Source organism: Dryobates pubescens, chromosome 15, assembly GCF_014839835.1.
Source record: "Dryobates pubescens isolate bDryPub1 chromosome 15, bDryPub1.pri, whole genome shotgun sequence".
NCBI lineage: Eukaryota > Metazoa > Chordata > Aves > Piciformes > Picidae > Dryobates > Dryobates pubescens.
Genome location: NC_071626.1, coordinates 19,313,051 through 19,327,905, shown reverse-complemented (window position 1 = coordinate 19,327,905; position 14,855 = coordinate 19,313,051).

Genomic DNA, 14,855 nt, shown 5'->3' with positions numbered 1-14,855 from the left:
AAAGCCTTATGTAGCTCCTGAAGTTAAGAAAGCTTCTTGAACTACTTAAGTAACTTTTAAGTCATCCTATAACTGGAAAACTGCTGAACTGTTTTCATAAATATTCCCTCACAGGCACACAGAAATGTCGGCAAGTGGGAACTTCTGCTTGAAGCCAAAACTTAGGCAAAAGTTTTCTTCTGGAAGCCACATGGAATATGCAAAACATTTACTGGTCCAGTCTACCACTCCTGACATACTTCTAATGTCACAAAAGTGTCATAGGTACAGTGTCAGGCAGTCATCAGGGGAGGTAAATACCCTACAGCTGCCATTCTCAGCTACAGTATCTGCCCTGGCACCTTTGCCCAGCAATGTTGGTACTCCACATCTTGTGGTTAAGCTCCATTCCCAATAGGTGTTGCTTTTCAAGCACAGCAAAGCATATTTCTTTTTGACGAGAAGTAAGAGAGAACTGTCTGCCAGGCTGGCATATAGACCCTCAGGTGCTGACTGGTGCAGTAATACCTGAATCAGCGTTGTGCCACTGCCCTAGCCTAATGCTAACAGAGCTAGATATGCCTTGATTTGGAAGAGACACAAGATTAAGAGGACATCATTCCATCACTTTCCTCCCAACAATGATAATTATCAATCCTGTGGTACCCTTTTCACAAGAAAAGGGCTGTTAGCTTAACCTGTCCTTGCCAAAACTCCACTTCAGGTCATTTCTTTTGCCTTCCCACATTTGCTGCCTCTGTAATTTAAATCTTCTATTCTTTTTCCTAAACTATGTAATGTTACTTTTCTCCAGTCTAATTAAATGGTGACTCCATTGCAATGGATAATTAAGAAATCTGTTTTCAGAACTGGGAACAAAGTGGTTTCATCTTCCTTGTGTGTTCAGAACACTTTGGAGAGTAAAGCAATACAGAAATCTGCCTGATTGTATGAAGCAATTTTTCCCCCCTAATTTGTCACTTTGTTGTGCAATTTTCAGAAGTTATGATGGATTTTCAATATTGTAATTTGAGGAGTGGTGTATGCAGAGGTAAGAGCTCAAGCAGCAATTATCTCTCGAGGGTTTCAGCACCCACTGCTCTTACATGACAGAAAGGACTGATGGAATCTCATCACTTTTCAAAACAAAATCAGTCAAGTTGGTCCTCCAAGAGCACAAATAATTTCCAAAATAAATTACATCAAACACAAGTTTTCCCAGTAAGTTCTTGTAAGCAAAGCATGAGTGAGGCAGTCCTTTGTAGAGAGAAGTTGAGCAACAACAATAAAGGACACTAATTCAGGCAGCTCGTTAAGCTAGCAGTCCTATCACCTTTGAAATATTTTTTATCTCACCCTTGTGCAGCCAGTCCAAGATAAGAAAAAGACTACAGAACCACCATTTTATGCAAATGCTTTAAATAACACAAGACTCTGATTTACAATCAGTACATTTCCTGTAGTCCCCCTGTATCAGCCAGAATTGTTGCTGATGGTAATTAATAATACAGGGAATCCACCAGATCACTCAGTGAAATCAATGGCCACATGCCTATCAAATTTTAATGAGCTGGTGTATCTATTCAAAGTGAATTCAGAGGAGAGGGTTTGTTTGTATGTTTGGGGTGCCTATTCAAAGTGAATTCAGAGAAGGAGAGGGCTTGTTTGTTTCTTTGTTGTTTTTTTTTTTCATTTAGGACCTTGGTTTTACAGGGTTGTAGAGACTACTCATCTATGTGCTATACTTAGCTCTTCAGGTAGGGTCATTATTCTGGAAGAAAGTCAGGCCTGTTTCAGCATAGCATGTTTCCAGATCAGCTTGGCCAGGCAACTTCTCCATATTCATTGGTAGTACTTCATAGTGACTGAAAATCTCACTTGTTTGGTGTTTGGAGTCCATGGGACACAAGAAACTCCGTTGTTTCTGGTCTTGCTAAATACTTAAGTGCAGCTCAGCTGGCAATAAGCAACATACTGAACTATTTCTAGCATCTCAGGGGGTATTCCTAGACTAAATCTGTGAGCTGCAGTGGCAATTTATGTGGGGAAATCTTGTCCTACTGATCAATTCTAACACCTATGAAAAATAAGAGTTCAGAAATGTCTGTTGTCCTGTTCTGGAAACTAATAACTCAGAGCTGTGGTTAAGGCTCTAGACAGACAGTTCCTCCCTGCTTCAGATGTGTTTTAAAACCATATCTCAGGCATCCTCCAACACATCAAACCCCTAAGTTACTGCTAGCTGACTAGTTGTTCACACCTCCCATGGCATTTGAGATCAGTGTAACTGATCTGAAACCACTTCTTCAAGCTCTATAAACTGAATTTTGCCTATTGCAAAGTGCTCCTAGAAACAAATGAGGGTAGTAATACCAACAGAGGGGAAAAGTAAGCAGGTGAATGATCCAGTTTGTTAAAGCACGTAGTTGTTGGCAAATTAATGTCAACCCATGGTGTAATGGCAGATTTTCAATAGGATTTAGCTGCTTAAATCTTGCCTCATTACCTCTGTGAGCGATGAAGTCTCTATCCACAAAATCTCTTGTTGGCTACTAGTCCTTATGCAGTTTAAAGGCACACAGAGTACCTACACTTTTTCCAGCAAATCTGCCCAGGACTTGAAAGTTTTCACAGCAGTAAGTGTCCAGGCCCCTCATGGGGTTGAGGGCTGAAGGAACCTCCCTGTCCTGCCCATCAAGATTTGAATTCAGATAGCATTTTAGAGCACTTGCCTTGGATTAAGCCTTCTCACACAACCCCCAAAAAAGGTCCATAAGAAAATCCAATCTCACTTTTCCCTAAACAGCCCATGACTGAGCAGCTTGAGTTATGCACCAAACCTTTAGGAGGTTCAAACTCAATTCTACAGTTTGTTTGGGAAGATTTGAATCCCCATCTCCCAGTGTGAATCCTCTAACTATGGGACCATATTGTATACACAAGAAGGGCTGCTACAAGTCTCTTTTGAAGTGGTTCCAGTGTGCTCAGACTAATGAAGTATTCATTGGGCCAGAGAGAATACAAATAAGAGAATAAGCATGACTCCATTGCCTTATGCTTAGAGCTTTCCCTGAGGAAGAAGACCTAAATTTTGTCCCAGCTCTAATGGCTACTTAATGTTATGTCATTAGATTATACCATATTATATCACTATGTATTACATATACACTAGTGTACATAAAGCAAATGTAAAACAGTCATTAAATTGGAGGCTGGGACTCAGATTTTTTTCCTCTAGCCTGCTCTGCAGGGGGTGCCATAATTACTAGACTATGAAGTCATACTTATTCTCTCACTCTTGCTTTCTCTGGCCAATGAACATTTAATTATCCCAGCCCAAGCAAAACATTTCTGACAGGCCCTGAAGTCTGCTGTAACCTGGTGGTGGGTTGAATGCTTCTGGGTTCAAAGAGAGGTGGTGTTTTCACCCACACGTCCCTTTCTCAGCAGTACCTGTTAGATAGCCTTGCTCCATGAGCTGATATTTGTTGTTCCCATCCTCAAACACCTAACTCTCCTCCCATAGAATACGGGCAGTACCACATGGGCTAGCTAGGAACCTAATGCAGAACTGTAGATGTCATCCCACTGAGTAAGCATTGGACGCTGTGCTGCAGGAGCTCTTTTCTGCATCTATCTCAAAGTTACCTGCTAAAAGCTGTCTATTAAGCCAAGTGGAGTCCTAAATTCTGGACCATACTTTCTTCCTTTTCTTTGATTTCTCAAGTTAGTCAGATCTGTGTCTAGCTAATAAGCAGATGGGTGAGTTCAGAGGAAAATTGAAGTGATAACGTTGCTAGGAGTTTCAAAATTATTTCATAGTGGCTGCAATGTTTTAGGGAGGGGTATCTGTAATCATGCAGCTTATGAATCATGGGTGATATTATGAGGGTGTCAGTCTGAAAACTATGCAGTCTTTGACCTAGAATGGAGATACATACATGGGTAAGTCAGAAAAAAAAAGAATGTCATTAGGGAGAGCCCTTTGGACATTGGAATAGTCGTTATATATTTTTGAGAGTTAACTAAGAGCAGAACAAAGATATCAAATAGTAGTGTGGCTTTCAAATAAAAGCCTTGCAGGAAAAAGGTCATACAAGATGGACATAAAAGTTGACAGAATAAAAACAAACCTTCAACTCAAGTATGGAAAACTAAAAACAAGGTCCTTCTACCAGCAATTACTGTGCTGCCATAGAACATGAAGGCACCACAGCAGTGCTAGCTTCAGCTTAAATAATACTCTGACATGTTGCAGGAGCAGAGGCAATGAAACATAAGCATGGTTGTATTTCTTGCATTACCAAAACCAGAGTAAGTGCTGCACGTGACTTCTGTAAAATCTGCAGGCTATGTTTCCTTGTACCCACTTTGTTTTGGTTAAGGGAGCCTACATCAGAAGGTTCAGGCCTTCTGGATGGCCTGGGATATTTAACATGTAAGTGATTGTGATGGCACCACAGCAGGCACCTGGGCCAGGTGGTGTGGAAGCCAGATTGCAGATGGCCATTCCCAGAAGGAAAGCAGTAGAGGACGCTCCTGCTAGACCATCTACATTAGAGAAACAAAACCAAAAGGGAAGGACTGAATATTGGTCACTCTGTCCAGCAGGTCACTTCAAACAAGCAATGCAAGTTCCTTTAATGAACTGTAAAAATGAAATCTTGAACAAACTGCAGCTAGGGCACCGGCCACTTGTGTTTCCCTAAGCTTTGATAGCACACACTTTTCTATTCCACTTCTAGTGAAGCTGTGTGAGAGCTATGAATCAACCCTGCTATGAATACAATCTAACAAAGAAGTGTCTGTGTTTTATTTGGGGGTAAAACATACGCCTTCTTACACCCTTCATGGTTAATGCTAACAACACCGCCTAATGCCAATAAAGATCATAGATGGGCAGGCAGATAGATGCAGAGATACCTTTTGTAATTTAATGTGATTACAGAAAACTGCAACATTAGCAACTCCACTGCAAAAAGATCTCCATCCATCGCTTAACATGGACTACTGCACCTTGCTTATTTTTAAAAGTGTAAAAAATATCTTAAAATACCAAACTCTCTGTGTTTAAAGGAGAATGCTCTTCTTTCACTTCAGCAAATGTTGATCTCTAGAACATTTTTCACTACACATCAACTGAGTTAGTCTTTGTGACGCTGCCCCTAGCACCTGTAAATCAAGGGAAAGATGTGCAGAGATGTGCTGCTCTGACACCTCATCTCTTCCCTGACCATCACATTTTCACCTGCTCATTGTGTGAACACTGGTGGCATGCTGGCAGCACAGCTGGCTGCAAGGTCGGTGCTAATCTGAGCCGGGCACAGATTCTGTGTCCTTTCAGCTCTGGTTTGTCTCTTGATTCTGGGTCACTTCATAGGTCCTGATCCTGCACTCAGTCCACCCTGCAAGGATTTGATTTCTGGACTAAGCCTGGGTTATCCTTGGATCTACATCACTTTATACAGCTTATTTGTAAATGATTGTGAAGCAAATATCTAATAAAACAAAATTTAACAAGACCTCTCCTCTCCTTTGGAAATCCCCTTAAAATACCAGATTAACAACTTATTCATCTAAAACAACTATTTATAAACTGAAAACCAGGGAATGCAGCATCCATACAAAATAGCTCCATTTAACTGGGAAAAAGCCAGCTGTCTGATCTAACTTGAACTCATCATAGTCAGGAGCCTTTCTTCCTTGTGAATGAGCCCTGGAAGAATCCTGAGAAAAACCTTACACCTTCCCTCCTTACCCCTCAGGCACACATTCAGGCACACACACATACACACATACCATTCACTTTGGGGTTTAAAAATGCAAATTTCATGCTGATTCAGGCTACAGGGCTCATAACCTCAAAACCATATGAAATGTGAGCTTGACACTCTGCCCTTTGTCCAGCCAATGGATTATTTTTTATTACAGCATAAACTTACCAGAGCTTTGGCCTAAATGATTTCTTGCATATTTAAAAAAAAATATTTGCTGTGTTTATTGCATGAGGATGTATTACAGGCTCATAACCCCTGCTCTCAAGAGCCTTCCTTCAGTTTTCCTTCACATTGCTCATCTTTAAGGAAAAAACAGTGCAACGTTCCGCGATCCCTTCTCCTACACTCTGGCCAGGCATTGTGAGAGCTGTTTGTAAGGGCCAACAACTTACCCACTCCCTGTATATATGAAGAGTCTTTAATCCCATCATGCAGAAAGGGAAAAAAAACTTCTCTCAAGTAGGGTATGTCTCTAATGCAGAGATATCTGTCAACCAGAATTTCAATCAAGAACAAAGCTCATTTATCATAAGTTCAACCAACAACAGCATCAAGCATGTACTGTGCTTCTTGTCAGAGTGACCTTTATCTTCAAGTAAGAGAGCAGCAAAACAGAAAACAACAAATAAGAAGATCCTAGAGGAGACCACAGCATGTTCTGCCTCTGCCACACATTGCAGCAGAAGTAAGAATAAAAAGCCTTAAAGAAAGATATCACAAAGGGAGATGACAGAGCAAGAGCAAACAAAGCTGAAGAAAATTGAGATGTTTAAATTACTCCATCCTCTGAAACACCAATTTTTCCCCTTCAATAGCAGTTTTGGGACTTTCAGGAAGTTTTATGCCATTGTTTGTCATAAGCATCAACCTGGCCAGGGCTCAATATGAATTAGAGGATTTGCTGTTTGGGCAATTGTTCCTATTTTTTAGGAAAACCAAGAGGGAACTGAGGGAACCAGGTCCTGAGTCTATGCCATCACTGAAGCAGACCACCAGTGTTGAGGAACAGGAAGTAAAGGAAAAGACAGAGACACAACAAGTCACAAATGTGTTATACAAATCCCAGACAGGCAACGAAAGGAGAAAAAGACAGGAGAAAAAGACCTACACAGAAATTAATGTTTAACCCAGATTTTCCCCTTTTTAAAAACCATTTTGTTGGTGGTTTGTTTCTTTTTCCTTTCTAGGAGAAAGCGTTCCATGTTCAACCTGACACTCAGAGTACTGTTTTAATATTGCTCTTTAAAACAGGCAGATTTACTTCAATAACAACAACAAAAATAAACTATGTAATTTGCTGAATTAAGAGACAATGTATGACTCCCTTTTGTACGAAAGGCAGGAAGCTGGAACAACAATAAAAGAGAACCTAGTAAGGCATCCCCATTATGGGGGGTTGTTGTTGTGGTTAATGCTTTTGTTTGTTTGCCAGTATTACACAAGCTTTTGTGTCCAGTGATGCATCTGAGTACCTGAGGTACAGAAACTCTGCTTGCCAAGGCTACCTAATCCTACCTACACCTTGTTGCCCATTTTCAACATTAGAGTTCAAGATCCAGTATTCCCTCAAGGAAGCTCTCTCCATCCTGATTTTGAAAGAAGCCCTGCTGAAGATGTCACCAAACCCTCTTCTCATGCCTTTGCAATGTCATTAGGATTTACTCTGTTTGCAGCGGAGTATTTCATATACTACCTGAAGCAATTAACACAACTGGGTGTGAGTGAGCATGCAAAATAATGTCCACAAGTACCCAGATTTCCAGAAGTACCAGCATCTTGTAATTATTTATTGCCATAATCTCTCCATCACTGCTGGGGTGGGGGGAAAGCTACAATTTTAGGTATCAGATTATCAATTTAGGACACTAAGTTCTTCTGGGTCTTGAGCCAGTGAAAGGCTAAATTCTGCCTTCAGTTATCACACTGCAGCCCCTTTTAGCCAATGGACATGTACCCAAACTGCATGTGTTTGATTGTGTTTGCATATACAATGTGTTTGCATAGACATTTGGGGCATTTAAAATTTCCCTCTGTATTGCACTTACAGCACCAGACACAGCCAGCATAAACATTTAGGCAGAACAGGTTCCTATAGAAAACTTGAGAGCAATAGCTTAGGATTCAGCTGTAGGAAAAAACCAACCCCAAAAACATCTATGGTGATAGCCTTCCCTTTTCACACCTACTCAGTGTCAACACCTGTTTAGCTGTAGATTTTTGGAAAAGCCATGATTGCACTATTGCTGCAAATGTATTTTATTTCTACACAAATGATTTCTTTTAATTTTATGTTATATTATTCAATATAAGCTATTTCTCATGTACGTCTATAATGCAGTGTGGATAGGAAAAAGATGTCTGATGAACACGTACTAGGGAGCTCTAGAAAGGCAGATAATTTCCTTCACTTAATAATAGTTTTCTTTCCTCTTGGCTGCAGACTTTCATAACTAGCACCATGCCAAACATTCAAAGATTGGATTATGGCCTGTCGTAGTTGATTATTTTTGTCAGCATGCTGACCCAGGGTGCCCTTTTCTTGTGTTGTTCCTTCTGTTTCCATTTTTCATGTCATCCAGCTTTTCATCTTGTCAATCAGCTTTTGACTTCCTGATTAAAGTGTCTGTCACAGGAGCAGCCTGGTCTCCAGTCAGTTGTTTAATTTGTTCCTCATGGCATCCAATTGAGTTATTCATCTGGCCCAGCTGTTCCCAAGTGCTTCCAGCATCACTTTTTCATGTGTTTGGGTTTAACCTCTATATCTATGTACAACAGTGTGAATTGTTCCATTCATTCTGTTGACTGCGGATTGCTTTGCCTCTGTCTAATGCCTTGACATTGCTATGACGGCTGCTACTGTATTCTGTGGTTTAACCAGCTGAGGGAAAAGCAGTATTTCATCCTGGCGTTATGGTAACAAGTACAACTAAACAGACTAGTTCTCAAGTATTATAGCAGGCCCAATTTTTAACAATTAGGAACGTGTAATGGAAAACTCTGCTCGGAGAGATTTGAATCCACCCAAAAAAATAATGTTGATGACGCTTGGCAGGAAAAGAGAAACGTTACTTTGCCAGGAATTTTTATCATTCACTTGAAATCAGTTTGCTTCATTATCATGAGGGATGTTTGCTCGGTGCCAAGTCTAGGCCTGGTATAACCCAGCCATAACTCCCAGTGACTTATGTGGGAGTTGCACAAGCTCACAGCAGGGCTAAATTTGGTGATCTGATTGAAGTCGTACAAGCATCCAGTTGGAACAATGGAATTTAAATCAATTCAGTGTCATCGCGGTAAAATGCTCAAGACTTCTTGTGTTGCTTTAATCACTGCTTTTCAGAGAGAATTAGGGGAGAGGGATTAGCATTAAGTTCTGACTCCACTCCATGATTTTTTTTCCCTTCTAGATTAACAACATACATGCCTCAGTTTCCCTGCTGAGTATAACAATACACACATCATAGTGGGATGCAGGAATGATTGTTTATTAAATAAGCTGAAACTGGGAAATGGTGAGTGTTGTTATTTATGATTACTAGAAGCTACTCTGAGTAGAATGCTGGAATGGTTTTAAACTGTGCATCATGGGGGAGAAAAAAGAATTTTCTGGTAACCAAGTTTTGGTTTTGACAGAAGTTGAGCAAAGTCCATGCTGTCAGGCACGTGCTGATTGTTTTAGGATTTGGGAAGATGGGGGTTTTTCTCCCCTTTGTTCTATGGCTTCAACTTCTTTTCTGTCTTCTGCATCACAAAGTATTGTCATTTGTTAATGATAGGATGACTTAATGATCTTTCTCACATAAAAATACCCTGCTTCAGTGTAAAAGCATATTGCATTTATATGAGTTTTATCTGATAAAGATACGAAGCAAAAATTTGATCCCAAGCTGGGTAGATTTTCAGCAGGCTGCAGCTTTTTTCCTACTGTGTTAACATTCATTCCTCCACAGACACATCAAGACTTAAAATGCTGATTCCATAGGACTATGAGATTTTAATACAGTTTTATATACCAGAAGAATTTTATTAAAACAATATTAACTCAGTCAAGTCCCTGCTGGATGCCTGTCCACATCATAAAAACCACTAGCTTGACTGGCATTCACTGGCACCCATATAGGAACTCTCAGTGGGGAAGCCAAGGACTGAATGGACCTGGGTCCTGAAGTGCCCTTTTATCCCTACAGGTGGTCCTTCCAGCTCAGAAGTGAGGTACGTTCTTGGAGCAGTATCATACCTGTTCTGGGGCTAAACAAATGACTTCAGCTTTCATCACCTTCATGCCAAAACTTTTTGAGAGTCGTTTTTAAAGTAAATAATCCAAAGTTTTGTTTGCTTGTTAAGAAGACTGAATTCTTTTTGGTTTGTCCCCTGGTTTTGCATTTATTTAGAAAAGTGAGCTGTACTTAACAGAGGATCAGGGAATATCTCCAGCAGCATTTGAAGTCTAGAATTAAGCTACATCTTAGAGATTCCTTCTTCCTTCTTTCTTTCACACTGTCTTGGAAGAAGCAGCCACAGGACCCTTGTAGAGAATGCAGCCTGACTTTAATCACTACTAAACGGCTTCCATTCTACTGGAGATTTGTTTGGGAAGGACTGTTCCTGAAAAATTCTGTTGTGAAATGAATGCTATTTGGAATTAGTTTGTATTCAAAATGCATTTTGCTTGGAATGAATTTGTATTTTCTAACCTCGAAATAATTTAGGATGGGTTAGAAAATACAGCAGAACAGAGTGGATATGTGCACTGGGCCTAATGAGAACACACTTTCTATTAGTATCTGAGTCTCTCCTGGGTACAAAATGGAAAAAGGAATTAGCTGAGAAAAACAAACTTCATCTCATGGCCTCATGCAATGCACCCATTTTAAACAGCAGCTAGTACCGCTAAGCTTGCCTGGAAACTTTGCCCTAAGTCTTCTGAATTTGGTTCCCTCTTACATTTTCCATGAGATTGACTCCCCCTTGGTTAGTCAAGAAAATAATTGTATGATATCTAAAATATGCCCTTCCCCCAGCTTCTTGTATCATAAAATAACTTCAGGCGCAATATGTTATGCAAGTCTGCATCTCTCTAATTTCTTATAAAAGATATGACCTTGTTATCAATGAAGATATTTTTAAAGCACCGATCATCTGAGCTAAAACCTCACCGAGAGAAATGCAAAATACCTTCTAATGTCTCTGAAAGCTCAGCTCCACATTGTAAGCAACTCAGTACAACTTCCATGTGGCTTTCTTTGCAATGAAAGCCAACTACACCGCTTTCAAGACACGTGAAATACGAGCTGAAATCTGGGGGTAATCTTGAGAGGTTATGCTGCAGTCTTCGGGGGTGTACTAACTTTACTGACACCTGAGATTGAAATTTGGCTGCCAGGCACAGGTTTATTAGGATCATTCTGAAAATTTGTAGAGTAAAGTGATCAAACCAGGGTGAGCTATTCAAATGCATTTCTGGATCATAACCTGAGATGATTCTCTTTACACATAGAGAACAGAGTAGGGAGTTGTCAGCCTGTGACATCTGTGTATTAAGCACTGTACTTCTAATCAGTTAGGAAGCTGTTTTATTCTCAAAGCTCAACATGGACGGCAAAAGGTGTATACTCAATATTCTGGTTTTTTCCCTCCTTACCTTTATTTCTTGTTCTTTTTTCCTCCTGTTCTCTAGTGAAAAGAAAGGTCATTTTAAGTGATGCTATATACACTGTGCTCTTTATGCACCAAACAGTAGAGTGTCTATGCTTTAAGAAGACGGAAGATCTGTGGCCCCCTTGTTCATTTTACCTTTGATGTCTTCAAGAAGTGACTGAAATATCAATAGGTTTACTGAGCAGAGCGGAAAAACTACTTCCCCTAGGGTGAAGTAACTAGATTTAGGATGGCTTACAAGACACCTCCCTTATGGAAGAGGACGAGCTTTAGGGCACATATAAATATGCATAATATAAACATAGTCGTCCTCCCAACCAGAAGAAATGCATGTATTTAGCAAGCACATTTTGAATGCAACCTGGTTAACTTCTGCTGCATTAACAACTACAATTAAGCCATGCTGGTATCAAATTAGCTCACTTTCCCCTCCCTTCCTCCCCCCCCCCCATATTAAAGTAGCAAAGAAATGCAGGTATTTAACCCCTTTTGTACCCTTGGGTCATCATCATGGCTAACATGGAGAAAAATGTGATTGTAATCATCTCAGATATAATTTTTCTTCTGTTACACTAAGAGGTGATAAAATGAAACAAAATGACTGAATATTGAATAGCCTGGAAAATGTGAATATTGCCACCTTATGTTTAAGCCAAATCCTTCGCACTGAAGGATCTAAAACCTTCCCAATATCATGGAATCATAAAGTGGCTTGAGTTGGAAGAGGCCTTAAAGATCAAGTTCCAAGCCATGGGCGGGGACATCTCCCACTAGACCACATTGCTCAAAGCCTCATCCAACCTGGTCTTAAACACTTCCAGGGATAAGGCATCTACAGCTCTTGTGAGTAACCCATTCCGGTGTCTCATCTCCCTCATAGTAAAGAAATTCCTCCTTATATCTAGTCTAAATCTACCCTGCTCTTGTTTAAAGCCATTGCCTCTTGTCCTATCACCACACGTCCTTGTGAAACATCCCCCTCCAGCTTTCCTCTAGGTCCCCTTCAAGTACTGGAAGGCTACTATAAGGTTTACCCAGATCCTTTTCTTTACCTCAAAGCTGAACACCCCCAACTCTCTTAGGTTCTCCAGCCCTCTGATCATCTTTGTGGCCCTTCGCTGGGCCCATTCCAGCAGGTCCATGTCTTTCCTGTGAAGACTCCAGAGCTGGACACAATACATCAGGTGAGGTCTCACAACAACAGGTAAAGTGGCAGAATCACTTCCCTCTGCTTGATGACCACACTTCTTTTGATGAAGCCCAAGATATGGTTTGCCCTCTGGGCTGCAAGCACACATTGCTCTTGTCCATCTTCTCATCCACTGGTGCCCACAAGTCCTTTTCTACAGGGTTGCTCTCAATCTCAATCTCATCATCCCCTGCTTGTATTGGTTAAGGATTCACCCAACCCAGGGTCAATCTCAGTACCAATCCTTGACGGACACCACTTGTCACCCATCTCCATCTGGACATCGAGCCATTGACCACTACCCTTTGGATGTGATCATCCAACCAATTCCTTATCCACCGAACAGTCCACCCATCAAATCCATATCTCTCCAGTTTAGAGAGAAGGATGTTGCGGGGCATTGTGCCGAAGGCCTTACAGGCATCCAGACAGATGACATCCATTGGTTTTCCATTGTTAGTGATGTAGTCAGTCCATTGCAGAAAGCTGCTAGGTTGGTCAGACAGGACTTGCTCTTGATGAATCCATGCTGACTGCCTCAAATTTCTTCCCTGTCCTCCACATGTCTTAACAGAACTTCTAGCAGAATCTGGTCCATGATCTTCCTGGGCACAGAGGTGAGGCTGACAGGTCAGTAATTTCCAGGGTCTTCTTTTCTACCCTTTTTAAAAAAGGACACAGTACTTCCCTTTCTGTAGTCTCCAGGGACTTCACCTGACTGCCAGGACATAAATATCATGGGGAGTGGCTCTGCTATATATATGCATGCATATAAGGACAATTTCACTTATCATTGAACTTTTCCGAGGCAACCCGGGTGCATAAAAGGAGGACTGTGTTAGATATGCAGCAAATCCAGTACTTAGTGCAAATGCAATGCTACTCTGTAACCTGTACAGCAGGACCTGCTTTGTGATGGGGAGGTAATATTGTGTGATCTTCCCCAGACTGTAAGCCATTATGGTGGTTCCAAAAGCTGTCACCAAAAGGTACTTCTACGTCATACTCCTTGAGTATAGGCAGAGGCTTAAGGCCACAGGATTTTCTGTTGTGATTTTTCCTAAAGCTACATAGAAGCAATATTATATATCTAATATTTATATACTTCCATCTTCTGTGCATTCATTTTCAACATATCATTCAATAGTTACCTACTGCAATGCTGGACTAGGTGGTATTTTAATGCACTCTCATTTCTATTTAAAATTCTTCTGGGAAAGTGTGAAATACCTTTTTTTTTGTGTGTGTGGTACGTGTGTGAATAGAGCCTTTAATGCTCAAGTTTAAATGAATGGTGTATTTTTTGGCTAGGTGTCAAAGACTCAACAGAACTTGTACTATAGTCTTCTCACAGGAAAAAACAAATAGTTTCACACTGAGGTATTTGGAAACAGGTGTGCCGAACAATTACAGAATGTTAGAGCTCTTGGAGGCAGCCCTCCAAGAAGTGAAGGTCTAAAAATGCATGCTAACACTATCACATTGATAAAACAGCTAGTACTGAGTCCCACTGGACAGGGGAAAAACTGACTGTAGTGCAAGGAGAAGATGTGATCACTATTATGTCAGGGTATGAAGCAGCCAGAGTTGTTGCCAATAGATCTGGAAGGAAAACAATAGAAAAGCTTCACTTGTGATGTGGTTTGGAACCAGAGATCAACACTGTCTGCTCACAGCCACCACCCTGCCTAGAGCAGCAAGAGACTCCTGGCCATACTCAGCAAAGTCTCTGATGGGGCCCTTGCTGCTTATTTATTATGCAGCTACATGTTTGTACAAAACTGAGCACAATCTTTTTTGCAGAAGCTTGTCTTTCCCAGTGCACCAGCTCCACATTTCTGTTTCACTATGTATCCATCTCATTTCAATTCTCTGCTGAAAACGAAATGTTTCCATGCTTCTCTTCCTTGGCTATGATGTAAGTCAAACTCCTTCATACAAGTTGTAAAGCTGAGACTTCAATTCTGCTGCTCAATTTCTAACAATCATCCTGAGACAATAGTAAGCATTTCAAAGTTGTTGGAAACCCACAAAAAGGAATTCATCCTTGGGTCCACCTCTCTGCTCTTGTACAAATGATTTTTCTCCCCAGACACATCTGTATAGCAGATCTTTAGCAGGACCTCTTAACTTGTTTTGCACTTTCCCTCTTTGAGACTAACATTCTCAGAAATTAGAAGTGGTCTTGTCTATCAAGTCTGATTTATCTGCTACCTCAAGACAAGGTGACCCCGCCTCTTCACCTCCAAAAT